This window comes from Boleophthalmus pectinirostris, unplaced genomic scaffold (assembly GCF_026225935.1).
Source record: "Boleophthalmus pectinirostris isolate CB_2022bp ecotype Guang Dong unplaced genomic scaffold, ASM2622593v1 HiC_scaffold_1, whole genome shotgun sequence".
Classification (NCBI taxonomy): Eukaryota; Metazoa; Chordata; class Actinopteri; order Gobiiformes; family Gobiidae; genus Boleophthalmus; species Boleophthalmus pectinirostris.
The window spans coordinates 36309470-36333673 of NW_026570970.1; the positions used below are offsets into that span (position 1 = coordinate 36309470).

The 24204-nt window shown below is 40.9% G+C and overlaps 1 pseudogene; it reads right to left on the minus strand.

Moving 5' to 3' along the window:
- LOC110175851 (anion exchange protein 3-like) overlaps nucleotides 1-22945 on the minus strand; it is a 42009-nt pseudogene extending 19064 nt beyond the window's left edge.
- Between the last annotated feature and the right edge of the window lie 1259 nt (nucleotides 22946-24204).

The window sequence follows — 24204 nt, forward strand, 5'->3', positions numbered from 1 at the left end:
GCTCTACCACTGAGATGTGCACAAACACATGTCACTAGGGCTGATGTGCTTAGGATAGCTGTTGTGTCTCATTACCATTCTTCACATTAGTCCATAACATGTCTAGGATGTAGGAAAAAGGTTACTTTATTTCCAGAATTAAAGAAGGCAAATAAACAACCAAACCTCCACTTGAAATTAGTGGTCAAAACCATTGGTCCCTACTGGATCACACACCTAACTGCATCATCAGATGAGATTGACAGGTGCAGTGTCTGCAGTGATGCGGTCGCTGTATCGGACCGTTCTGGTGAAGAGGGAGCTGAGCTGAAAGGGAAAGCTCTCGATTTACCATCAATCTACGTTCCTCCCCTCACCTATGGTCATGAGCTCTGGGTAATGACCGAAAGGACGAGATTGTGGATACAAGTGGTCGAAATGAGTTTCCTCTGCAGGGTGTCTGGGCGCTCCCTTAGAGATAGGGTGAGGAGCTCAGTCACACGGGAGGAGCTCGGAGTAGAGCTGCTGCTTTTCCACAACGAGAGGAGCCAGTTGAGGCTCGGGCATCTGTTCTGGATGCCTCCTGGGCGCCTCCCTCAGGAGGTGTTCCGGGCATGTCCCACCAGAAAGATGCCCCGGGAAGACCCAGGACACACTGGAGAGACTACGTCTCTGGGTTGGCCTGGAAACACCTTGGGATCCCCCCTGAGCTGAAGGAAGTCTGGTAGTCCCTGTGTAGACTCCCCCGTGACCCCGCCCCAGATAAAGAGGAAGAAAATGGATGGATGAAATCTAACACAACTCTCTGCTAGCAGAGTAAAGCTATAAGGACACAACACTTTGCACTGTTCTTTCAACCATCCATCCTCTGTCCTCTGACCCTCTCCATCCTCTGCTCCTCTCCTCTGCTCCTCTGTTCTTTCTGACCCTCTGTGTGTACACATTGATTGTACATAAGGGAGAATGGCACTAGTTTAAAGCCTGTATTCAGAATGAGCCACTTCTCTACACAATGGTTGACTGCACATTGACTGACTGCTCTATTTAACACTGAATGGTGCGAGTGAATCAATACGACACAGCAGCAGCAGCTTCACTCTATCAATGAGCTCAATATGGAGAGAGAGAGACAGAAAGAGAGAGATGGAGGGGAGAAAGAGAAGCTGAGATTCCCTGTAATTAAACTAACTGTGTAAATAGTCTCCTCTGAATGGGGGCTCAAGGCTGCACTGGCGGGTGATTTGAGTGTCAATATTAGGGGTGTGAAAAGGTATTGAAATATCGATATATTGTATTGCTTAATGTGATGAAACAGTATCGATATTGTGGACTGCTGTATCGATATATCACCAAGAGTATTTTTTGGTATATTTTACTCAAACATTTTGTTACAGAGCTACAGTATTGTTTGTGTAGTGGAAGGAAACTCATTTATGCGACACATTTGACATTTTCAGTTTTGATGATAAAAATGTTTGTGTTTCATATGAACTTTGCAAAAGAAGCAGTTTAACAAAGACTTTTAGCGTCACAGCCATGATTTATCGAATTGATTTGAAATATATCGTATCGAATCAAAAGTGCTCTGAATCGAGATATGTACAGTATTGTGGCCTAAGTATCGAGGTATGTATTGTATCTGCAACTTCTTAATGATACCCAGCCCTAGTCAATACAGGGAAGAAATGATTTTAGAAAAACACCTATTTCTCGTTTGGTTCTTGGCGAGGACAGATGCTTTACTCTCCTCTCCTGCCCCTTATCTTCCTTAGTGTCTTATACTTTTGAGAGACTCTCTCTGTTCTGCTCTTCCGAACCTAAATTAACTATGGATTTGATAAGTTGGTCTCTCAACACAATTGATATCTTTATTTCAATGAGGAACGCAGGTTCAGGGGGGACCTGTTTTGCCCCAGCCCGTGGAGGACATAGAAGACATTTACCTATTTGGAACAAGGATTGCAAGACTTTTGATGATTGGATTAGATATTGCCCTGATTTTTCAGAAAATTCTGATTACTGAGGCAGCTGTTGAAAGCCCCATTTGGCTGCCCGGAATGACTGAAACAAGGACTTGGACTTGTGACTATGGGCCGCATTTGCAGTCAGTGACCACTGGTTGGATGGACATGGTGGCTCTAAATCGCAATATTGGATAAAAAGAAAACTCAAAGCTTTGCAAAGAGCAATATATGGACAAAAAAGAGTAGTTGTGAAAATTTAAAAAGTAGCTGCTCACCCTAAACTAGGGATGGGCATTCAATGAAATTGTCTTAATCGATCGTCGGAAGAATTAACGATCGATTATCGATTAATCATTAACGTTTTTTATATTAAAATGATCATCATTATTTTTATCTGCACTACTAATCTGCATCAATAAATTCAACTTTACGACATATAAACCGTAACCACTCTAGAGCCACATCAGCCCGTTTATTATAATGTGTTTAATTCAGTTTTGCTCAACTCACAGAAACAAAACTTAAAACCGCATCGCTAATTTGCATAAACTCAGCGAAAATAAAACTACAGCTCTTGTGTCGCTGATGCGGTCAGTTTCTGTCGGATTAAAAGACATGACTCAGGTGAATACAGGTTAGTGTGACCAGATTTGTGTTTGTCAAAACCAGGTCACCGTACGGGGGAGGGAGGTGGGGACTCGTCATCGACATTGAGCGATTCTCACCTGGTAAAACTTTTTCCCACTGGACACCGAAACATATGTTCTTGCTTTGTACACTGTGCACATGGACTCACACTTGTCCCGAACGCAACGGAAAGCGTGGAATTTCTTGTATAAATCATCGTTAAATACGCATTTGTGCTTCGGTGCGTTGCAGACTGACCGAATGTTTGTGTCTCGCTCCTTTTGAGTGCAGAGACACATGTACACACCTGTTTGGTCACGCTACACACAGCAACCTACATTCGGTTTGTCGATTAAAATTAACGTAATCGATGAAATTCTTAATGATCAATTATCGATTAATCGATTAATCATGCCCATCCCTACCCTAAACCCAAACAATCTTATCTCACTGGCCCTCCCCAGCCACCTCTGGTTGGTATCAACTCCCCGGAGATTACAGTAGGGAGTATAACCAACCCCTTGCAGCTTTGCACCCCCGGCCTGGTGGGCAAGTCTGTCATATCCAGCGCCCAGTGGCTGAGGTTCAGGATGGCTGCTGCTTACGTTGGGGTAACTCCACACCCCTGACCTACCCTGCTGCTAGTCCTGTGAAATGTTTGTACTGTGTTATGACTGTACTGATGTCGCAGAGATGGGGTTTCTTTTGCACTCTACCATACTATGCCCCAATACGAGCATGGTCTGGGGCTGTTCTCTTTCTTTTCCTCCTCCCCCAATCCTCATGTTATGTTAAAGTGCTTGTTCCTCCCAGTCTGGTCCACATAGTCTTCCCCATGTACTGTAGTGTATATTTGTAATGCACAGATGGGGTGACAGGTCCAATTTCGATTTCTTTGTATGTACATGTACATGTGAATAAACTGACAAATGAAGGCAATTATTCATTCATTATTCATTCATTATTCATTCTGGACCTTAAATATAGGACTCACCGATCGAATACAGAAGTAAAATACATAAACTTCCATTCTGTTGTGAGGGAAACTCATCCTCTGCATTTGACCGGTCATTCAGTGTCTCTGGGTTCAGTGTCAGGAGTAGTGGGACCCATTTCCAGATCTTGAGCAGGTCAGGACTATATTAGCTGGACAATTTGACCCACTTTGCATGTTCTGGGTTGATGGGGTAAACCAGAGCGCCCAGAGGAAACACACTCAGACACAAGAAGAACATGCAAATGCCACACAGAAAGGAAAGAGAGTCGAACCAACAACCTTCTTGCTGCCATTTTAATACCACGCCCTCTCCACTCACCACCAATCGCTCACTCACATCACACTTTTACAAGGCCAACATGGGTGACGTGTCTTGCCCAAGGACACAAAGAGCAAAGACATTGCTGCTTTACAGAATTACAAGCACTCTGTTCCACCTGGTGATGTCATTAGGTAACTGTTCCATACATTCAAACCTTCACCTTTTCCTGAATGATTCATAAGGAGTGTTTCAACATTCAAAGTGTCTTCAATAACACAATTGAACTTTGAAGCAAGCAGCTATTGTTTTTAGCTTTATTTGAGCTTCTTGCCTCCTCTGCTGCAAACCTCGGTGTTTGCTCAGCACAAACCAGAACTGCATTAAATATTGAAACGTCAGTGAAATCTAAAAAGAGGCTCACATTTATATAACGCTTTTCACTTCACATGAACATTTTAGTGATGGGACTTTCAGCTCTTTATGGGATCTGAAGCTTTAGGATCTGTTCATTTCAAAGAGACATTCTTATCTCTGTTACTATTTATTCATATGACAGAAGCCAATGTGAGAGAAACCAAGGTTATGGTGATGCAAAGTATGTTTTAGTTCTCAAAGCTGTCACTCTGCTCTGCTTCTGTATTGATTTTTGTGGTGGTTCAAATTATTAGAAAGAAATTTTGAAAGAAAAATATTTGTATCTTTTTAAAAAATTAGATCTCGTTCAACTCTTTCACACTAACCCTTCCAGGCCGACAGTATCGTAAACAATACCTGGGAATATGTTTTATATAACCGCACGTGACTTTACAACCATAAAAGATAGAAACATACTTTTTCCCTTGAAAAGCTGACAGTTTTGACAGTTTCAGAGCATATTTCCGGTATTATCCTATCATCACACAGCATGAGTGTCACACTCATGCTGTGTGATGACGGAGTGTGTGGACGAGTGTCCAATAGGAACTATGCACTCCACATGCGCTCCGTCCATTTTGATTGGTCCAAGCGTTTGTGTTTGCAACAATTAAAAAGACTAAGTGCAGATATTTCTCCAATAAATGTCAAATTATGCATCTTGGTCTGTGTAACTGCACATCTCTTGCTATTTTTATTTGAAATGTTTATTTCAGTCAAAATGTACAAATCCAAATGTAATAAACTCCATGGAAATACAGGAAGTGATGTGTCTCTGTGTCCTGGACCTGACACCAGCTGTTTCCACGACTGACACCAGGAAAGTCATGGGACCATTGCACTTTTTTTGTATTGTTTTGAGGCAATAAGGATATTTTGAGTTTTACTTACAGACTTGATATTTTGTACTTTTGTAGCTAAGGCTATAAATTAGGCATTTTTTTAAGTTCAAACAGTTGTTTATACATGTTTGCTGTGTGTTTTGTATGAAAGAGTGTGCATTTTATTTTCCGTTTTTGTATTTCTGGTCCTGTAGTTTTTATTACAGTCATATGACACAACTACAGCATCAAATTGTGAAATAACAGGTTTCACTGAAAAAAGGATGTATAACACTTCATTAGGGGTAAAAGAGGGAGTTTTAATAACAACAATTAAGAACAAAATCCAGGCGAGGACAAATGTACTAAAATTGCTCTTAGGTCTTGAAGAGTTAAAGGACTGTTCAAAATGTGACCTCACTAGAACATTCACCATATTCTGGAGACATTCTCACAGCCTTATAGTTTAAAAGACCTATTACCCAAAGACCCATTAAAGACACTATTTTCAGATCTATGTTCTACTGTTGTTTCCTCATCACAAACAGACCTGGACTTGTGTTTTGTTTCATTTAACACTGAACACATGAACACTGCAAATTTAGACTGAGTTCTTCTCCCAAACTGAAAACACACTTCCAAACTTCCACCTTGTGATATCATGTGGTAATAGAGGAAGAGCTCCACTGTGTTTTTAAACTCCATACACCTTCACTAGAATCATTTGGATAATTTCAGTGCTGGAATTGCCAATCTCTACTGAACTAAAGGTAAAAGGAGTTGTTAACTTGAAAACTACCACTTCATGAACAGAGCATTTTGAGCTTTGGAGATGCAGACAGACTAATAATAAAGACTTACTCAAACATGTGTGAATAAAACAAAACACAACTTCAGGTCTGTTTGTGAGGTAACAACATTATAACATAGATCAGAAAACAGCCTAATACAGGCCCTTTAACAGTAAGTAAGTTGTTTTTTGTTTGTTTGTTTTGCTTTTCAGATAGCAGAAGACTCACGCATCTCTTCCTCGGGAGATCCCAGCTGGGTGTGGATGGACTCCAGGAGATCATAATCATCAAAATCCAAAACAAACTCCTCGAAATCCTCAAATGCTTCGGTGGCGAACACAGACCCGCGGTGCTCCAGGATGAACTGGGCGCCCGTGATGCTTCTCTTCCCAAGGCTCGGCTTCTCCTGGCTGGGCGCTTTCTTCTCCGCAGCTCCCGCTCCACCCGGGGCCTCCAACCCTCCACCCTGCACCTCCTGACCGTTGGCGTCTGTCATCTCCACTGACGGCACCACCTCCGAGGCTCCCAACTCAGGGCGAAATCAACCAGCATCCAGCGATTTCACAAAGACGTTCGCTCAGCTTTAGCACGCTCTTTGCAAAGATGAGCAGCTCAGTTTCATTTCAGTACTTTTCGAAAAATAGGTTGTTGAAATTTCACCACAATTTTTTATGATTTTGTGTCCTAGTAAGTTCCTTTGTGTGAATCTGTAGTCTAAATAATTGTGATTTCCTCGAAATTCATGAAATCCAAAGTGGCGTTGAGTTGAAGTTAGTTCCAAAAGTCCAAAGGCAAATATTTCTCTCCAGATATATCAGAAAGCTGAAAGTTGTTACTAAATCTGTAAATAGTAGCTCTCTGTGGGCAGTGTGTCCCAGAAGTAGTTTGGCAGCAATGACATTGAGTTGTTTCGCAGTTCAAAGTATTGACGTCTCTGTGGTCACATGGTATTGAGCGGTAAGAGCTAGTTTTAGATCCAATGTAGTGGTGTGGAATTTCTACAGAAAAAGCACTTTTTAGGACGCCCAATGTGCTTTACAATACAGTATTCATTCACTTTACATTTGGCCACAACAGCCCCGGGACAAAGTGATGGAAGAGAGGCTGCCAATCTGTACCATCGACCCCTCTGACAACCACCAACACTCACACATTCATGCTAATGTTATGGAAAAAATATCTACACTACCGGTCAAAGGTTTTCGAACACCACGGTTTTACACTTTACTGTTTACTGTTGACCAAAAGGTATTCTAAACTTTTGATTCATCAAAGTGTCCACCTTTGGCAGATATAACAGCTGAACACACTCGTGCCTCATTCTTTTTACGATATAAATCAAATATTGTTCAGAAAGTCCTTCCCAAGTCTGTTGCAGAAGTTTCCATAAATGTGTGGCACTTGTAGGTTGCTTCACTCTTCTGTCCAGTTCATCCCAAACCAGCTCCATGGGGTTTAAGTCTGGACACTGTGCTGGACACTCCAAGTTTTCAAGTTCACCATCTTGTTCTTTTTTTTCCTGAGGTAGTTTTGGCAGAGCATGGACTTGTGTTATGTATCTTTAATCTTTTTTTTTTTTTTTTTTAACCCTCTGGCTGTTCAGTTCCAACTTGTAGCTCAGGAACTACCGGTAGCTCTCCACCCCCTTCCGAGTAGCTCAAGAAGGGATTTCTGAATTATATGTACTGTGCTTAATAACGTAATGTATCATTAGGCATCAAACTGTACCCCGTCCAAAGCATGCCATAGCTCTTCTTGTTTCTCAGCTTCTTGTGACTGTTAAAATGAGTAGCTCTCTGGCATTTTTTGTTTCATCAAGGTAGCTCATCAGTGGTAATAGTTGGAGACCCCTGGTTCAGTTCTTACCTTTGTACCATTCCAAGCTCTTCATTGGACTTGCACAACTTGAACTGCAATAAATAACTGGAAAAATTAGGGTGTTGACCAGTTGTATATCTCTTGATGATAAATAATTAATCCATTTGTGAAGCCCGATGAGGACAGAAGCCAATGTCCGTCCATGTCCTTCTTTACAAGCAAAAGCAGACCAAATTCCATGTGCGCTGTGTTCTGGTCACTCACGAAACGCACTTCTTGACACCAAATTGTTGTAGCAAAAGTATATATCTCTTGATGATAAATAATTAATCCATTTGCGAAGTCCAGTAAGTTTTTGGAATACAGACACATCAAAGCAGAGTGACTTTTGTTTCAGAGGCTGCTGCTAATCAACTTGACCTACATTTGAGGACAACTAAGACAGCACAGAGTTTCCTGTTGGGTGGGGCAGTTGTGTCTGCTGAGCCTTGACAAATGTTAATGACTGGTCTGGCTCTCAGGTATGGAAGATCATTTGTTCCATCAGATTTAGAATTTTAAATACCACTGAATTACTCACTTTGATTTTTTTTTTTTTTCTGAAAAAAGATGTTTGAATTATTTTTATTCTGAATTTTTGTTGCTGAAATTTTAAGTATACTTTTTCAACAAAAAAATAAAATAAAATAATAAAATAAAAATCGTGACATATTTTCAAGCCCTCAAACTGAACATTCAAAATTCAGAGTGTAAAATTCGCAGTGAACCTGTGAGTGTAAAGAACAGAGTCTGTTTCCTATTGGCTGTTCTCATCTGTGGGCGGGGTTTACACTTAAGAATTAAATGAGATGAGGTTTTGATGAGGCTAATTCTGACCAATCAGATCGCTTCATTGCACCATTTCCACTTTGCTTTGGCCTTGGCATCTTGGATCTTTCCTGCAAATTTTTTTTCAATGCAAATTTTACACTGAATTTTGACTGCTGAATATGATGGCTTGAAAAGATTTGTGCTGAATATTTAAAAGGTGACATTTTTATTTTGAATTTTAAACACTTTGAAAATGTACACTTAAAATCTAAGCAACTAAAATTCTGAATAATTCAAACATGTTTTTTCAGAGTTAAAAAAAAATAATTTAAAATTAAAAATCTGATGAAACAAATGATAGGTAGAAATGGTAAAAATCACATTCATGTACACAAAGACAGATTGAGAGAAATCTTTCCACGGTATAAATTTCCATCACACTAGGCAATGTGAGTGAAGTGTCTTGCTCATGGAAACACAACAATTTGCACTAGAACTTCTTCTGCTCCACTGTGGCACTTGATGTTCCCAGCGGTCTCCAGTTCAAGTACAAACAGGCCCGGCCCTGCTGAGCTTCAGAGATCTGACGAGAGGCTTTGGCAAGGAAGGAGGTCGAATCTACAGTGACTTCAAAAAACAAACCACACATTATTACACAACAATAGTAAAAAAAAGTGTGCTTTCAGCGGCTCTGTTGTTTCACTGTGCCAGTATCGAGCTGTGATCACATGGAGCATTGATCTGAACAGGTTTGATGCGGCAGAGGCAGCACTTCCACTGTCACTAATATTTTCCAAATGACTTTGTTTGACTATGAGAGAGGGCGGAGCAGGTAAAACGGGGTCTCCATGACAGAAATAGAAACAAGAGGAAGTGCATTCTGGTGTTTCAAATCAATCGCACTTAATAATTCAATAGATGAACAACAGCATGGTGTTAAACTGTGGGCAGGAATTGTCCTGTATGTTTTTCTGCCAATATCAATTTTTGAAATCTTGTGTTCACGTAAACAACTTCTGATGGTGACGTCAATTTTTAAAAAAATCCTCCGCAACTTCTCTGTCAACAAGAACTTTTTACTTTACATTTACATTTACAGGGGCAGACTGATGAGAGTGAGGCTGCTAATGTGTGCCATCAACCTCCAATTCATAAACAGGAAAGATGTGAGAAATGTCTAACCTAAAAACACAACAGTTCAAACCCTTTTTGTGAATATGTATCAGGAGATCTAACATGGATTGGACTATAGCTCAGGCAATCCTCTTTATTACTTCAACTACTGTCTCAACATTTTAGAAGAGGTACTCAGCAAACTCAACTTTCTGGAGTGTTCTACGACGTTATAACTAGGGATGGGCATGATTAATCGATTAATCGATAATTGATCATTAAGAATTTCATCGATTACATTAATTTTAATCGACAAACCGAATGTAGGTTGCTGTGTGTAGTGTGACCAAACAGGGGTCTGTACATGTGTCTCTGCACTCAGAAGGAGCGAGACACAAACAGAAACATTCGGTCAGTCTGCAGCGTACCGAAGCACAAATGTGTATTTAACGATGATTTGTACAAGAAATTCCACGCTTTCCGTTGCGTTCGGGACAAGTGGGAGGCCATGTGCACAGTGTACAAAGCAGCACATATGTTTCGGTGTCCAGTGGGAGAAAGTTTTGCCAGGTGAGAGTCGAGTCGCGCAATGTCGATGACGAGTCCCCACCTCCCTCCCCCCGTACGGTGTCCTGGTTTTGACAAACGCAAATATAGTCACACTAACCTGTATTCACCTGAGTCATGTCTTTTAATCTGACAGAAATTGACCGCATCAGCTACACAAGAGCTGTTGTTTTATCTTCTCTTAGTTTATGCAAATTGGCAATGCAGTTTTAAGTTTTGTTTCTGTGAGAGTTGAATTAACTGAATTAAACACATTATAATGTCAAACGGGCTGATGTGGCTCTAGAGTGGTCACGGTTGAATTTATTTATGCAGATTAGTAGTGCAGATAGTAATAATAATGATGATCATTTTAATATAAAAACGTTAATGATTAATCGATCGTTAATTCTTCCGATGATCGATTAAGAAAATTTCATCGAATGCCCATCCCTAGTTATAACATTGTTCTCTCCTCAAAAACCTGCAACACGTGACAAAATGTGCAAAAGTCATGAAAGATCCACTAAACTCAAAGTTTCAGCTGCTTCTCTCTAGTCAGAAGCTTTAAGTCCCAAGATCGAGAAGGAATCGTCTTATAAGAAGCTTCCTTCCAGCTACTGTCATACTTATGAATAAATTGTATTCTATTTATCTATCGATTTTAGTACGTTTGTCTTGGAAAAAATCTGGTGTTTTTTTTTAATATATTTAATATTTATTGTGATCTTAGCCAAGCGTGATGGATGAATTTAATTAATTATTTATGGAACAAAGCCATTCTACACTGGAGCATTGTAACACTTCATTTTGTAATTGTGTTTTTATGTGTGTTTATTTTCTTTATACATAATGTGGATGAATGAAATGTGAAATGTGGGACCAGCCTCTCAAATCTGCAAAACAAATTTACCTACACGTACGAATAAAGCGACCTAACCTAACAAACACATGCTTGAAGAGGTTTCCATGTTTGAGTAATTTGTTCTCCCCTGGGCCCTACTCACACCCTCCCTACAATTAGTTATACAATTCTGTACAAGGCTCCGCCCACAAGCCAACATCACCACGTGTCCACACGACAGTTTTCTATAAATATAATAAAACATGATATAAAACTGTACATAACAACTCGACAAACCTGATGTGATGTGCAGTAGTTTCATTAGCAGGATGTACGCTGATTGTGTGGTGATAGTGCCCTGAAGGGGGGGGTGATTTAGCACCGGGAGCAAAGGGAGGCAGGAATAAAAATGAGACACCTTAATATGTTATTTGGGGCAAATACAGCATTTTGAAAACAATAAAAGGTAACATGGTGATCTAAATATATGATGTGAAATAGAATAGTAATAAAATGTTGAATATAGACTATGTTTGGGACATTTAGATAACCTGAGATTCAAGGTCAGATCATAAATACAACAAAATATAGTGATTCCCACACATGTAGAGGGGGCGTAACAGACTCCAGATCATGATCTCACTTTCAATGTTTCAGTGTAAAAGTCGAGCTGGCTCAGGCTCAGGCTCAGGCAGAGGCTGTGCTCTGTGCTCTGTGCTCACACATTCACTCGATGTGCAGATCCATACAGCTCACAGACACAGCGTCGATGTGGGGCTGAAGCAGGAACAGCCACGGGGAGGGTCGCCCCAAGGGGAATCGACCACACACCATCATGTATGGGACTGGTGAGAAGGAACTTAAAGAGGCGTTATTTTACTTCTAAGGGGTATTAACTGCTCACATATTTAGATCACCATGTTACCTTTTATTGTTCAACACCTCTGAAACACTATCACGTTTCAACTGCTGTGCGTTCTGCTAAAAGTTGAAGTGTGTTGTTTTGTATCACGTTTTATTATAATTATGGAGAATTGTTGAGTGGGGCATGGGTGACATAGACTTGTGGGTGGAGCATTGTACAGAATCTTACAGCTATAACCATAAGAAGAGTTTGGGAGAGATCACTGAATTACTCAAACATGGATGACATCTAAAACCTCTTCAGGCTAGTTTAAAAAGACGAGAAGATGTTACAGGTAACAGGTGTAACTAAGTTTTAGCAGTTCAAACAATAGTTCTCAAAGCACGGCAGGCAAACTCATTCAGGTAGTCCTTAATTATTCAAATTTGGTCCTACAATAGTCCTGTTCTAGACCTGGTTTAGGGTCCTTCCATTCCACACCAACAGCAGCGAGTCAGTTGGTGCGCATCAAACGCTCCATTCGAACCACAAGCTCTTGGTTCAGTTCGTTTTCTTTGGCGTGAAAGCATCAATCACACTTGGATCCGCTCAATATCCAGCAGACCAAGTCCTCAAAAAAAGAGGTGTTCACGGTCCGCTTGACTCCACACCAAATGCCAAACTCTGGTGCGGTCGCTCTGGTGAGAACGCCAACTCGAGTCCAAACCACAGACAGTAGATCCAGAACAGCTATTCCAAATGCATCATGGGAGGGCAGTCTCAGACTCCCGAAATGAGCGCGCCTGTGAACAGGTTAACTTCTGTCCTATGAATATAACTTTTTTAGTATCGATACCTGCATCTAGTTTTGATGCTTTTTAGTATCAATTAGTGTCTGATTTTCGATACTTCTGACACGTCTAGTGCAGCAGTGTGTCTTACTCTTCATGTCGTCCAGGTCTGCGGACGCCAGCATCTTGGCCTCGGCCTCGTCTGTGGGCACTCGGGTGTACAGCGCCCCCTCCTGGGTCATGCTGCCAATGCGCGTCCTCTCTCGCAGGTCGTAGTTACCCCTCTGACAGAGCGCCCCCCGGTGGTGAAGGGGCTTCCTCCTCAGACACAGCCCAGAGCCAGAGGAGCCGGAGGAGGTGGAGGGGAGGCAGTCTGCTGGAGTACTGGACAATGAAAGAACATGGAAAATATCAATATCAGTAAATTCTAGTCTGAAAATATCTGAAGGTGTTTCTCAAGCTGTGGTCCTTCTGGTGTCTCATTTACAGTTCATTTTATCAACATTTTTAACCTACTCTGCATTATTTCTTGTTTAGAATTAGAGTGGACAGTCCACTTTTAGACCTGGTTTAGTCCGAGATTAAACCTGGAATAGTTCTGTTATAGACTTGGTTTAGATCTGGTGGTACTCGAAAATCCAAATCTTTTTTTTTTTTTTTTTTTTTTTTTTTTTTTTTTTGGTGGTCCTTGATGTAAAAGTTTGAGAGACTCTGGTCTAAATCATAGTATCATTGCCTGGAATGTTCGACAGTATAGCATTGTCATTATTTGTCATTATTTATCTGAGTCAAGCAGGAGTTATATGACAGATCTGTGGAGAGGCGGGACCACTCACAGTAAGAGAAGTTTAAGAAGTTGCCATACTGTAAAACTGAGCAAAGGCCTATACTGGCAAACGATCCATGAGAAAGGTTACATGGTGCACCTTTAAAGGAACTGTGAGATTTTTATTTTGTTTATTTATTTATTTTTTCATTAGAGTGTCCCTAGAGGTGAGATCATGATCTGAAGATGATGATCCAATCAAGAAGCAGAATAAGCTTCACATGAGTATCTGATTTGGGTTGTCAGTTTCAATAGTGAAACCCTGTTAGTTTAAACCTAAAATGTCTCTCTCGGATGTGAACGGTCACTCCCTAAACCCCAGCAACTGCTAGTGCAGCCTCTGCAGCTCAGGGATTGTGGAGGTTGATTGATTTTTTTTTTTTTTTTATTTCGAGTTTGTGCCAAGAGATATTCAACAATATTCATACTATATATACATTGTAAACAACAGAAAAGCACATTTCTCGAAAAAGAAGTGGGAAGAAAAAAGAAAAAAACTTATATTAACCCGCCCCTGTTCATGACATAGTTTCAAAAATGAGGTGGTTTCTTCTGTACATTGATCATGGAACTTTGCAAATATTTACATACGGTAAAGTACTATGGTCATACAAACTAATCATAATGATAAACAAGGCACAGAAGTTTATGATTTATAACTGTATCAAAATAACAAAATAAGCAAAATGAGAATGAGAAAATCTAATTTTTTTTTTTTTTTTTTTCGTTCATGGTTGTACAAAGAAGGCACAAAATTAATCCTTTATGATCATATCCAAAGAAAAGGTCATGTTAAAGAAAAGCATGTGTTTACTTAATAGTCGTGTTTTACTTGTAAAAATAATGGATCTACACTGTAAACCCAAAGTAACAAAATAGATGAAGCTATGTATACTCAAAGTTTTAGAAATAGTCCTACTACAGGTACAACCTATTAGAATTCAGTAATTAAGAAAATAATATGTAATGTGTGTATTATGTACTATGTGTGTACTATAATGTGTAATGTCTGTAAATATGTATGTATATTTAAGGTATATTCATATTATATAACACTGATTACTCTATTAAATCCCCTGTTATCAAAAGGTACAAGTAGCAAGTCATCCAACCTTTTAAGTTCTGAAAGATTGTGACTTTTAAGTACATCAGCTTAAAATAATTGAGGCAATTGATTACTGCATTTTTAAAAATGTATTTATTTATTTATTTTAGTTCTGGTAACGTCAGGTCTACAGTAAGATTTGATTTTTATATTGTTTTTTGAAGTGCACCAAGTTAGTACAACCTTTGATATGGTCGTCTAAACTACTCCATAAGTCACATCTAGTAACACACGTGCTTTTGAGAGTGGTTCCAGAGAATTGTTTTTCTTATTCATTTGACCTTCATTTATGGTTGTATTTGAATTCATTTGTGCATAACAGTCTTTGAATATTATCTGGGAGCAGGTTGTGTTTTGCTTTAAGTACGATTTGGCATGTTTTAAATTTGAATACCCACATTTCAGTATCTGTGATTAACAAAAAAAAGTGCATTCGTATGTTCTGTATATCCGACTAAGTGAGCTAACTGTATTGAGGTTGTGAGCTTTCAAATGACGCCTATCCATAAACTGAGAATGAGACAAACTTGTGAAAAAGCGTGTCTCTATCTGCAGGTGAAGGTTCTGGAGAAACAGGTTCAGCTGTGATTGTAGTATATTTTTATATTTTTTAAAACAGTAAGATCCTTCAAGTGTTTCTATGCTGTTAATATTTGGCCGCACTTTTCCGTTCCAGACAGCAGGGGGAGGTATAACACTGCATGTGCTGAGTGTGTATACCTGCTCGTATCCTCTCTCTCCTCTTCTGTCTTCTCTGTCTTCTCCCGCGTCGCTCGCCCATCTCCTCCACAGCTCTGCGTCTCCCCCTCGGCCGCAGACAGGGGGCGCTCTTCGTCCTCTGTGTGGAGGGCGCTTGTACCAGAGGGCTCCTCCAGCTCCTCTTGGCTCCCCAAACTAAACTGAGAGAAACAGGAGGTGGTGAGAGACAGACAGGGACTGTCACAATATAATATAGTCACAATGGTGGATTTGAGCATTATTCAACATTAATGAGGATATTTTATTGTTGACTGAGTGATGGTGTCTCTGAACAATTAGTATTACTCAAGTTTTGAACTATGAAAAACATTGAAGCAGCAATTAAAGTCACCTATTTGGACATTAAATGTAGCCCATTTCTTTTCTTTTCAACATTCAGTTAAACCAGTAATATTGGAATAGAATAGTCAATAAAATTATTACTAAACAATTAGTGTGTGTGTGTGTTTCTGTAGTGTGTTTCAGTCTGGGTGTAGGAGGAGACGCAGCAGCAGATCAGGAGCAGTGTTCAGTCTGTTTCTGTGTTTTGTCTTAATTTTTATGAGCACAGAAAATCCCGGTTCACACATATATGTAGTAGTGAAAGGAATAAGCATAAAAGGGCCTCTACTTTGACACTGTTTAAATCCAGGCTCAAAACGGTTCTGTTTAGCTGTTCATATGACTGAAAGGTTTCATTCCGTTCTCTTCTATCTAATTTATCAAATTTTGTTTACTAATTGTGTAATTATGTAATGTCTCGCTCTTTTTAATTTTATAATGATTATTTTTTATTATTATTATTTATTTATGCCTTGCCTAAAAATACTGGCCCTACTGAGGACAGGATATTCTGATGAAACACTGATCCAGAATGACAATAATATGTTGCAGACCTACATGCAGATCAAGACAAGGCAACCCAAAAAAAATCAAAAATCTCTTGCCCAGTCTTTGGGAAACAATGACATAGATAACCCATAAAATGAAAGGTGGCGAGCATTACACTTCCATGGAACTGGTAACACATATTTACTAGGTGTGTAGCGGTACATGTATTTGTGCCAAACCGTTTCTGTACAGGACGCTGGGTTCGGTGCAGGGCTGTGCACAAGTGAATTTGCGCAATTTGTGTGTGTTTACATTCCGCCACCATATGTGCAGCTACACAGAGGCTCAGCTCTTTAATATTCATGAGAGAACTTGTCATGACAGTGTTTCTTACAGTGCTTTATAGTTAGTGCGGCCGTCTTGTCAACAGACAATTTGTGTGGACATGTTTTTTTTCTGGCCAAAAATATGAAGATTGAGTAAAAGTTCATGCTGAAACTGTTAGTGCTGCACTTTACTTTTTGAAAAGTTTTGTTTACTGTTTAAAAGGGATTTATTTTGTTATAATATTTCATACATTTGTTTCTTTTATTTAACTTATTAGTTTTACCAAGCAGCACTTTGAATTTATTTTATTTTCCCATTTGTATAATGTTGCTTTAATAAATTGTTGGTTTAATAAATTAACAAATTGTTGGTTTAATAAACACACAAATAAACAAGCAAATGGTTTTGCATTTTGTTTCCAAACTCTACTGAAAATGAACAGAACTGTGACCTCAGAACTGATACATGTACAGAACTGTGACTTTTGTGCATACCCCTATCATTTAGTTCACCATATTACCTTTTATCATTTTAAAAATGCTGTATTTGCTGAAAACAACTGATTAATATGGTAGTTTCTGTTTTAGTTTTGGTACTCTTTGCTCCCCGCATTCAGTCACTCCCCTTTCAGAGCACCATCACAACACAATAATAGAACTACTCGTATCTGCTTTGTGATGTTGTAGTTTATTTTTCTGTTTTGTGCTTTTTTATATTTATGAAAAAATGACCGTGGAGAAACATGAGTTTGTGGGTGGAGCCTGGTACAGGATGGAGGGTTTGAATAAAGCCATGCAGTGATCACTAGATTACTCAAACATGCATGGATCTGAAACCTCTTCAGACATGTTTTTAATGAGGGAACAATGTTATGATATGAAACAAAGCTCAAATCTATCGTTCTATCTATGAATCTATCTATCTATCTATACATGGCAGTTGTTCCTGATGAAATTGTGGCAGAGATGTTTTTATTTTGACACTGCTGTGATGATGTTACCTCTGGTTCCGTCACTGAGCTCTCGTTGGTCTGGTGTGGGTCCGACTCCTCCTCATCCTCCTCCTGAACGACAGACAGAAGACGAGTGGATGAGTAGAGCACGGACAGAGCGGAGGTGAAGAGTGAGGACGTGTGTCTGACCTGGATGGTGGGAGTGACGTTCGAAGGAGCCACGGAGGTTTTTTTCCTGCGTCGTTTCTTCCTGTGGCCTCTGGGGGCGCTGTGGGACCTCCTCCTCTGTCTGTGCGCAGGAGGAAGGTGGGCGGAGAGAGGGTGGTGGGTGTGCAGCTGACTCTGTCTGTGGTCTGACACAGAGACGGAGAGAGAGAGAGAGAGAGGGAGAGAGGAGGGAGAGAGAGAAAAAAAGCAGGGAGAGGATGGAGAGCGAGGGAGTTACAGAGAGAGAGAGAAAGGGAGAGAGGAATTACAGAGAGAGAGAGAGAGGAGAGAGAGAGTAGAGGGAGAGAGGGAGTTACAGAGAGAGAGAGAAAAAGAGAGAGAGTGAGTTACAGAGAGAGAGAGAAAGGGAGAGAGGAATTACAGAGAGAGAGAAAGAGAGAGAGGGGGGAGAGAGGGAGTTACAGAGAGAGAGAAAGAAAGAGAGAGGGAGAGGAGGGAGTTATAGAGAGAGAGAGAGAAAGAGAGAGGAGGAGAGAGAGTAGAGGGAGAGAGGGAGTTACAGACAGAGAGAGAAAGAGGGGAAGAAAAGAAGGAGTTACAGAGAGAGAGAGGAGGGAGAGAGCAAGAGAGAGAAAGGAGAGAATGAGAGAGAGAGTTACAGAGAAAGAGAGAGAGGAGAGGGCAAGAGAGAGAAAGGAGAGAGTGAGAGAGAGAGAGTTACAGAGAGAGAGAGAGAGAGTTACAGGAGAGAGGAGAGAGAGAGAGAAAGGAGAGAGTGAGAGAGAGAGAGTTACAGAGAGAGAGAGAGAGAGAGAGAGTTACAGAGAGAGAGAGAGAGAGAGAGAGTTACAAAGAGAGAGGAGAGAGCAAGAGAGAGAAAGGAGACAGTGAGAGAGTTACAGAGAGAGAGAGGAGGGAGAGAGGGAGTTACAGAGAGAGAGAGATGAAGATGGAGTGATGAGATGAAGTACGTTACAGAGAGAGAGAGAGAGAAATAAAGAGAGGGAGAGGTAGAGAGGAAGTTATACAGAGAGAGGAAGAAAGAGAGAAACACAGAGAGGGAAAGACAGAGGAGGAGAGGGGGGAGAGATGGAGAGGGAGTTAGAGAAAGGGAGTTACACAGAGAGAAGAAAGAGAAAGAGTGTGAGAAAGAGAGAGTGGAGAGAGAGAGGGAGAAAGACAGATAAAACTCACTTACTTACACAGGCTTTTCAAATGACCTCTGTGTATTTTCAACCTCAAAATAATGTTATATTCAGACAAAAACATGTGTTTATTTGGAAAAATGTCTCTTTCACTTTCACTTCACTCCCTTTGAATATTTGGATTAGGTGACTGTTAGAGCTTTTTGTTTGAGGCTCTGTCTGCTTGCTTCTGGAGATGTCACTGCTCTGTCTGGACTTCCACAGCAGGACATTAAACAGCTCTACTTTACATCCAATTACAGGTTTTATGGGTAAAAATACCTTGAAAAATAGACTGAGCTGTAACTTGGTCTGGTTTGGTCTCCATGAAGATACAAAGGTTTAATGCCACACTGTGAAACATTCTAGGAGAAATAATAACATCTCCATCGTGAACATTTGATTTGTACACAATACAGCTCTAAATAAACCAAACCGTAGCCATAGGAATTAACAATTTAAAACTATTTAAACATATTTTAAGTGGTGAGCAGTGTTGGGGAGTAACAGATTACATGTACTGGAGTTACGTAATCAGAGTACAAATTATGAGTAACTGTATTCTGTTACAGTTACTGTTTCAGTGAGTGGTAATTGGATTACAGTTACTTTGTTGAAATAAATGAATTACATGGCGGTATTTTCCTGTTTTCACATTTTGGGGCTATATCCTTTTTTTTTCTTTTTTTTTTTTCTTGGTAATTCCACTCATTGCCGGACACTAAACCAGGTCTGAACCAGGTCTAAACTAAGTCTAAACCAGGTCTAAACCAGGACTAAACCAGGACTAAACCAGGACTAAAACCAGGACTAAACCAGGACTAAACAAGGACTAAACCAGGACTAAACAAGGACTAAACCAGCACTAAACCAGGACTAAAACCAGGACTAAAACCAGGACTAAACCAGGACTAAACCAGGACTAAACAAGGACTAAAACCAGGACTAAACCAGGACTAAAACCAGGACTAAACCAGGACTAAACAAGGACTAAACCAGGACTAAACAAGGACTAAACAGGACTAAACCAGGACTAAACCAGGACTAAACCAGGACTAAACCAGGACTAAACCAGGACTAAACAAGGACTAAAACCAGGACTAAACCAGGACTAAAACCAGGACTAAACCAGGACTAAAACCAGGTCTAAACCATGACTAAACCAGGACTAAACCAGGATTAAACCCAGGTCTAAACCAGGTCTAAACTTGGTCTAAACCAGGTCTAAAACAGGATTTAACAGTCTCCTCCTCTTCTGTCAGTAATATTTTTAAAGACTCGGCCTTTTCATTTTCTTTTGGCAAACAATGTGAAGATTTCCTCGTCTTTGCTTCTCTACAACAAATCAAGTAATCCAAAGTATTCAGATGACGTTACTCAATTTAAGTAATTTAATGGATTACGTTACAAACTACATTTTGGGGTATGTAATCTGTGATCTGTAGGGGAATACATTTTAAAAGTCACCTTCCCAACACTGGTGGTGAGAAACCATCCTGAAACCAATGAAAAGCCAAAACCAAATCCTTTATGACAGGTTTATGACAGTACGAGAACATGTCAGTGCTTACGTTCATAGTCTCTGTCGGTGTACAGGCGTCCTGTGGGCTCTCCCTGAGGAGCAGACGAACTGAAGAACGCTGTGAACCTCTGCACAGACAGAGCCCTCTCCAAGTCCGAGTCCGAGTCCGAGTCCGAGTCTGGACCAAGGTCTGGACCAGAGTCTGGACTGGGGTCTTGACCAGGGTCTGGACCTGAGGCCTCTGCATCCTCCTCCACTGTCACCTGCAGAGAAACACAGGAGTTTAGTGGGATCTGTCTGCAGGATGATTCTTCTATCAGCTCATGTCAGAACCAGTGAGCGATGATGAAAAAATGATATCAGGGTTTTCTTTGACCCAGATCACGGTTTATATTTTATCACAATTCATGTACACTTTGATTTTTTATTTTTTTTCTCATTTGCTTCTGAAAGTTCACACTTCAATCAGGTATAAACCAGGACTAAAACAGGTCTGAATCAGGACAGGACAATGTCTGAACCAAGACTAAAACCAAAAATAAATCAGGTCCAAACCAAGACTAAATCAGGATTAAATCAGTACTAATTTAGGTCTTAACACCAGGCCTAAACCCAGTCCAAAGCAGGGCTAGATCAGGACTGAAGCAGGACTGAAGCAGGACTGAAGCAGGACTGAAGCAGGACTGAAGCAGGACTGAAGCAGGACTGAAGCAGCTCTAAGTCAAGACTACCCCAGGACTTTAAGTGAATATAGAATCCTGTTCTCAGCTGAACCTCCACAGATCAATACAAAGTGCTCAGCTACAGCTAATGCACTGTCCTCCCTGGAGAGGTCGGGGCTCAAACCTGAGCTGTGATTGGTTCAAACGCCGCGATAAGTCCCGGCCCTGTGCTCTGATTGGCCGTTGGCATTAGGATCTCAGGTTTCACTATGAGTTCCATTAGAAAAGTACAACAGGGACCGAAGACTTTTAATGAAGGAGCTGTCTGAGCACACAAGAAGAACACTCACACATCTGAAGGCAGCAGCAGCACAACCTCAGCCACCTCAGCCTCCTCAGCCTCTGCAACTCCTCCTCTTCACCACCACCACCACGGTCCAGGCCTCAGATCAGAGATTTTACACAACAAATCTACTCGGAAAAGGCATAAGGTTCAGGTATATTTTCTTCAACCCTTGAGGGAAATTCATCCTGTGCATTTGACCCATTCTTCAACCAGTATCTCTAGGTCAAACCTACATTTAACCCGTCCTTCAATGTCTCTGGGTTAGATCTGCATTCAACCCATCCCTCAGTGTCTCAAGGTTAAGCCTGTATTTGACCCAACCCATCCTTCAAACAGTGTCTCTGGGTTAAACCTGTATTTGGCCTGTCCTCCAACCATTTGCCTTTGTGTTAAACCTGCATTTGACCCATTCTTCAGCAACTGTCTCTGGGTTAACCTGCATTTGACCCGTCCTTCAGTGTCTCTGGGTTAGATCTGCATTCAATCCATCCCTAAGTGTCTCAAGGTTAAACCTGCATTTGACCCAACCCATCCTTCAAACAGTGTGTCTGCGTTAAACCTGCGTATGACCCACCTTTCAACCAATGTCTCTGGGTTAAACCTACATTTGACCCATCCAACCAATGTCTCTGAGGAATCCTGTCAGGACCAGTGAGCTGCTGCCCTCCAGCTCTCAGGGCAGGGCTACAGTGTTGGTCAGGACCTTAGCTGGAGGATTTGACCTGTTGTGCATGTTTTGGGTTTGGGGACCACAGGATCTCATCTCAGATGATGTTGTCCTGTTGGCTTCATCAGACTAGGACCTGCAGCACTGGGGCGGTTTTGCACCCGAGTGTGAAGCGGCTGAGATGAAGATCAGATCCTCCAAATCCGAGGCCATGGTTCTCGACTGGAAAAAGGTGTCTTGTCCTCTCTGGGTGGGTGGAGAGTTGCTGCCTCAAGTGGAGGAGTTCAAGTATCTCAGGGTCTCGGGGTCAGGCAAAGCTCTTGATTTACCGTCAATCTGCGTTCCAACCCTCACCTATCGTCATGAGCTCTGGGTAATGACTGAAAGGACGAGATCACAGATACAAGCGGCCGAAATGAGTTTCCTCTGCAGGGTGGCTGGGCGCTCCCTCAGGGACAGGGTGAGGAGTTCAGTCACATGGGAGGAGCTTGGAGTAGAGCTGCTGCTCCTCCACGTTGAGAGGAGCAGCTGAGGTGGCTAAGGCATCCCTTCCGGGTGCCTGGAGGTGTTCCGGGCATGTCCCACAGGGAGGAGGTCCCGGGGAAGACCCAAGACATGCTGGAGGGATTATGTCTTTGGGCTGGCCTGGGAACGCCTTAGGGGTCCCCTGGGAGGAGCTTGTGGAAGTGTCCAGGGTGAAGGAAATCTGGGAGTCCCTGCTCAGACTGCTGCCCCTGTGACCCGGCCCCGGATTAGTGCAAGAAAATGGACAGATGGATGGATGGGGTAAACCAGAGCTCTCAGAGTAAACTCATCCAGACACAGGGAGAACATGCAAACTCCACACAAACTCCCATATCAACCATGTGCATCAAAATTTTAAAACGTTAACACAAAACCTTATTCTCATCCGTCCTGATTTTCTTGTATGATCAGATGGAGCCGTACCTGCTGCAGGTTGATAAAGACGTCTGTGACATGTCCTCCTGTAGCCATCACATCCAGACACACACAGGAAACTCTGGTCCAGGGATGATCCAAGGAACAGGTGAGAGACAGACAGCAGAGAGAGAGAAGAGACAGAGGGAGGACGCAAAGAGAGAAAGTCAGAGAAGCTCAGCCCTTCTCTTTGACTGCCGGGGATCCAGAGTGTCTTTGGGGAGACATAACCTGCAGAAAGAAGAAAAAAGAAAAAGAGAGACAGATATTTGCATTAGTTTTAAGTAGTATTTAAGGAGTAGTGTTCAATATTGTTGTTAAGTGTGTCACTTCAGGGTCCATCAGCTTATTAAAAACAGTGAATATGTTCACAGTTTCATCTTTTTTAGCGACAACACAAACCCTGCACAGTGACATGCATTCTCGCGATATTTCAAAGTTCTCAAACTCACAAGAATCCATCATCACTGTAAGGTTAACGAGAGGGGCGACCAATCACAGCACAGCACTGAGATTTGAGCACAAGCCAACAGTGAAACGCCCAAACCAACCAAAACAAACAAGGCGACACAGACAGACGTACTTCAGCCTATTTTAGCGTCAATACTAGGCCTGGGTATCATTATACCCAATATGATACATACTTTGATAGACAGGCCACGATACAATACATATCTCAATACAGTGCACTAGCAGTACGGTTCAATAAAAATAATGGATAAATCATGACTGTGACACTAAAAGTCTCTGTTAAATTACTTCTTGTACAAAGTTAAAATAATACATGACCATTTTAATCATCAAAACAATGAAAATGTCAAATGTGTTGCATAAACAAGTTTCCTTCCTCTAAACAAACAACAAAACTGTAGCACTGTAACAAAATAATTTACCAAAATATACCAAAAAATACTCGATACAGCGGCCCACAGTATTGATACTGTATCATCACATTAAGCGATACGATTTATCAATATTTCAATATTTTTGCACACCCCTAAGCAACACACACTATTAGTTTGTGAATAACATGCAGAAGTTAGGATCATTGTGCATTTGTGGACAGAAAAGATGTTTGTATTTTTTTCTTAACTGGATTTAACTAAAGTTTGATTTTTTGGCTTGTTCTGCTGTAGTGATCCTTCTTATAATCCTATGTTATGATATATTATTGTTATTAGATATATGTTTCTTTATTTTTTGATTGCCTTTAAAGGTGCATTATGTAACTTTTCTGGTTTACCTGCTTTATCTCTGTATTTGAAATGTTCCGATATGTCATAAAGTGCATGTACCCTGCATTTATTTCAGTGTGT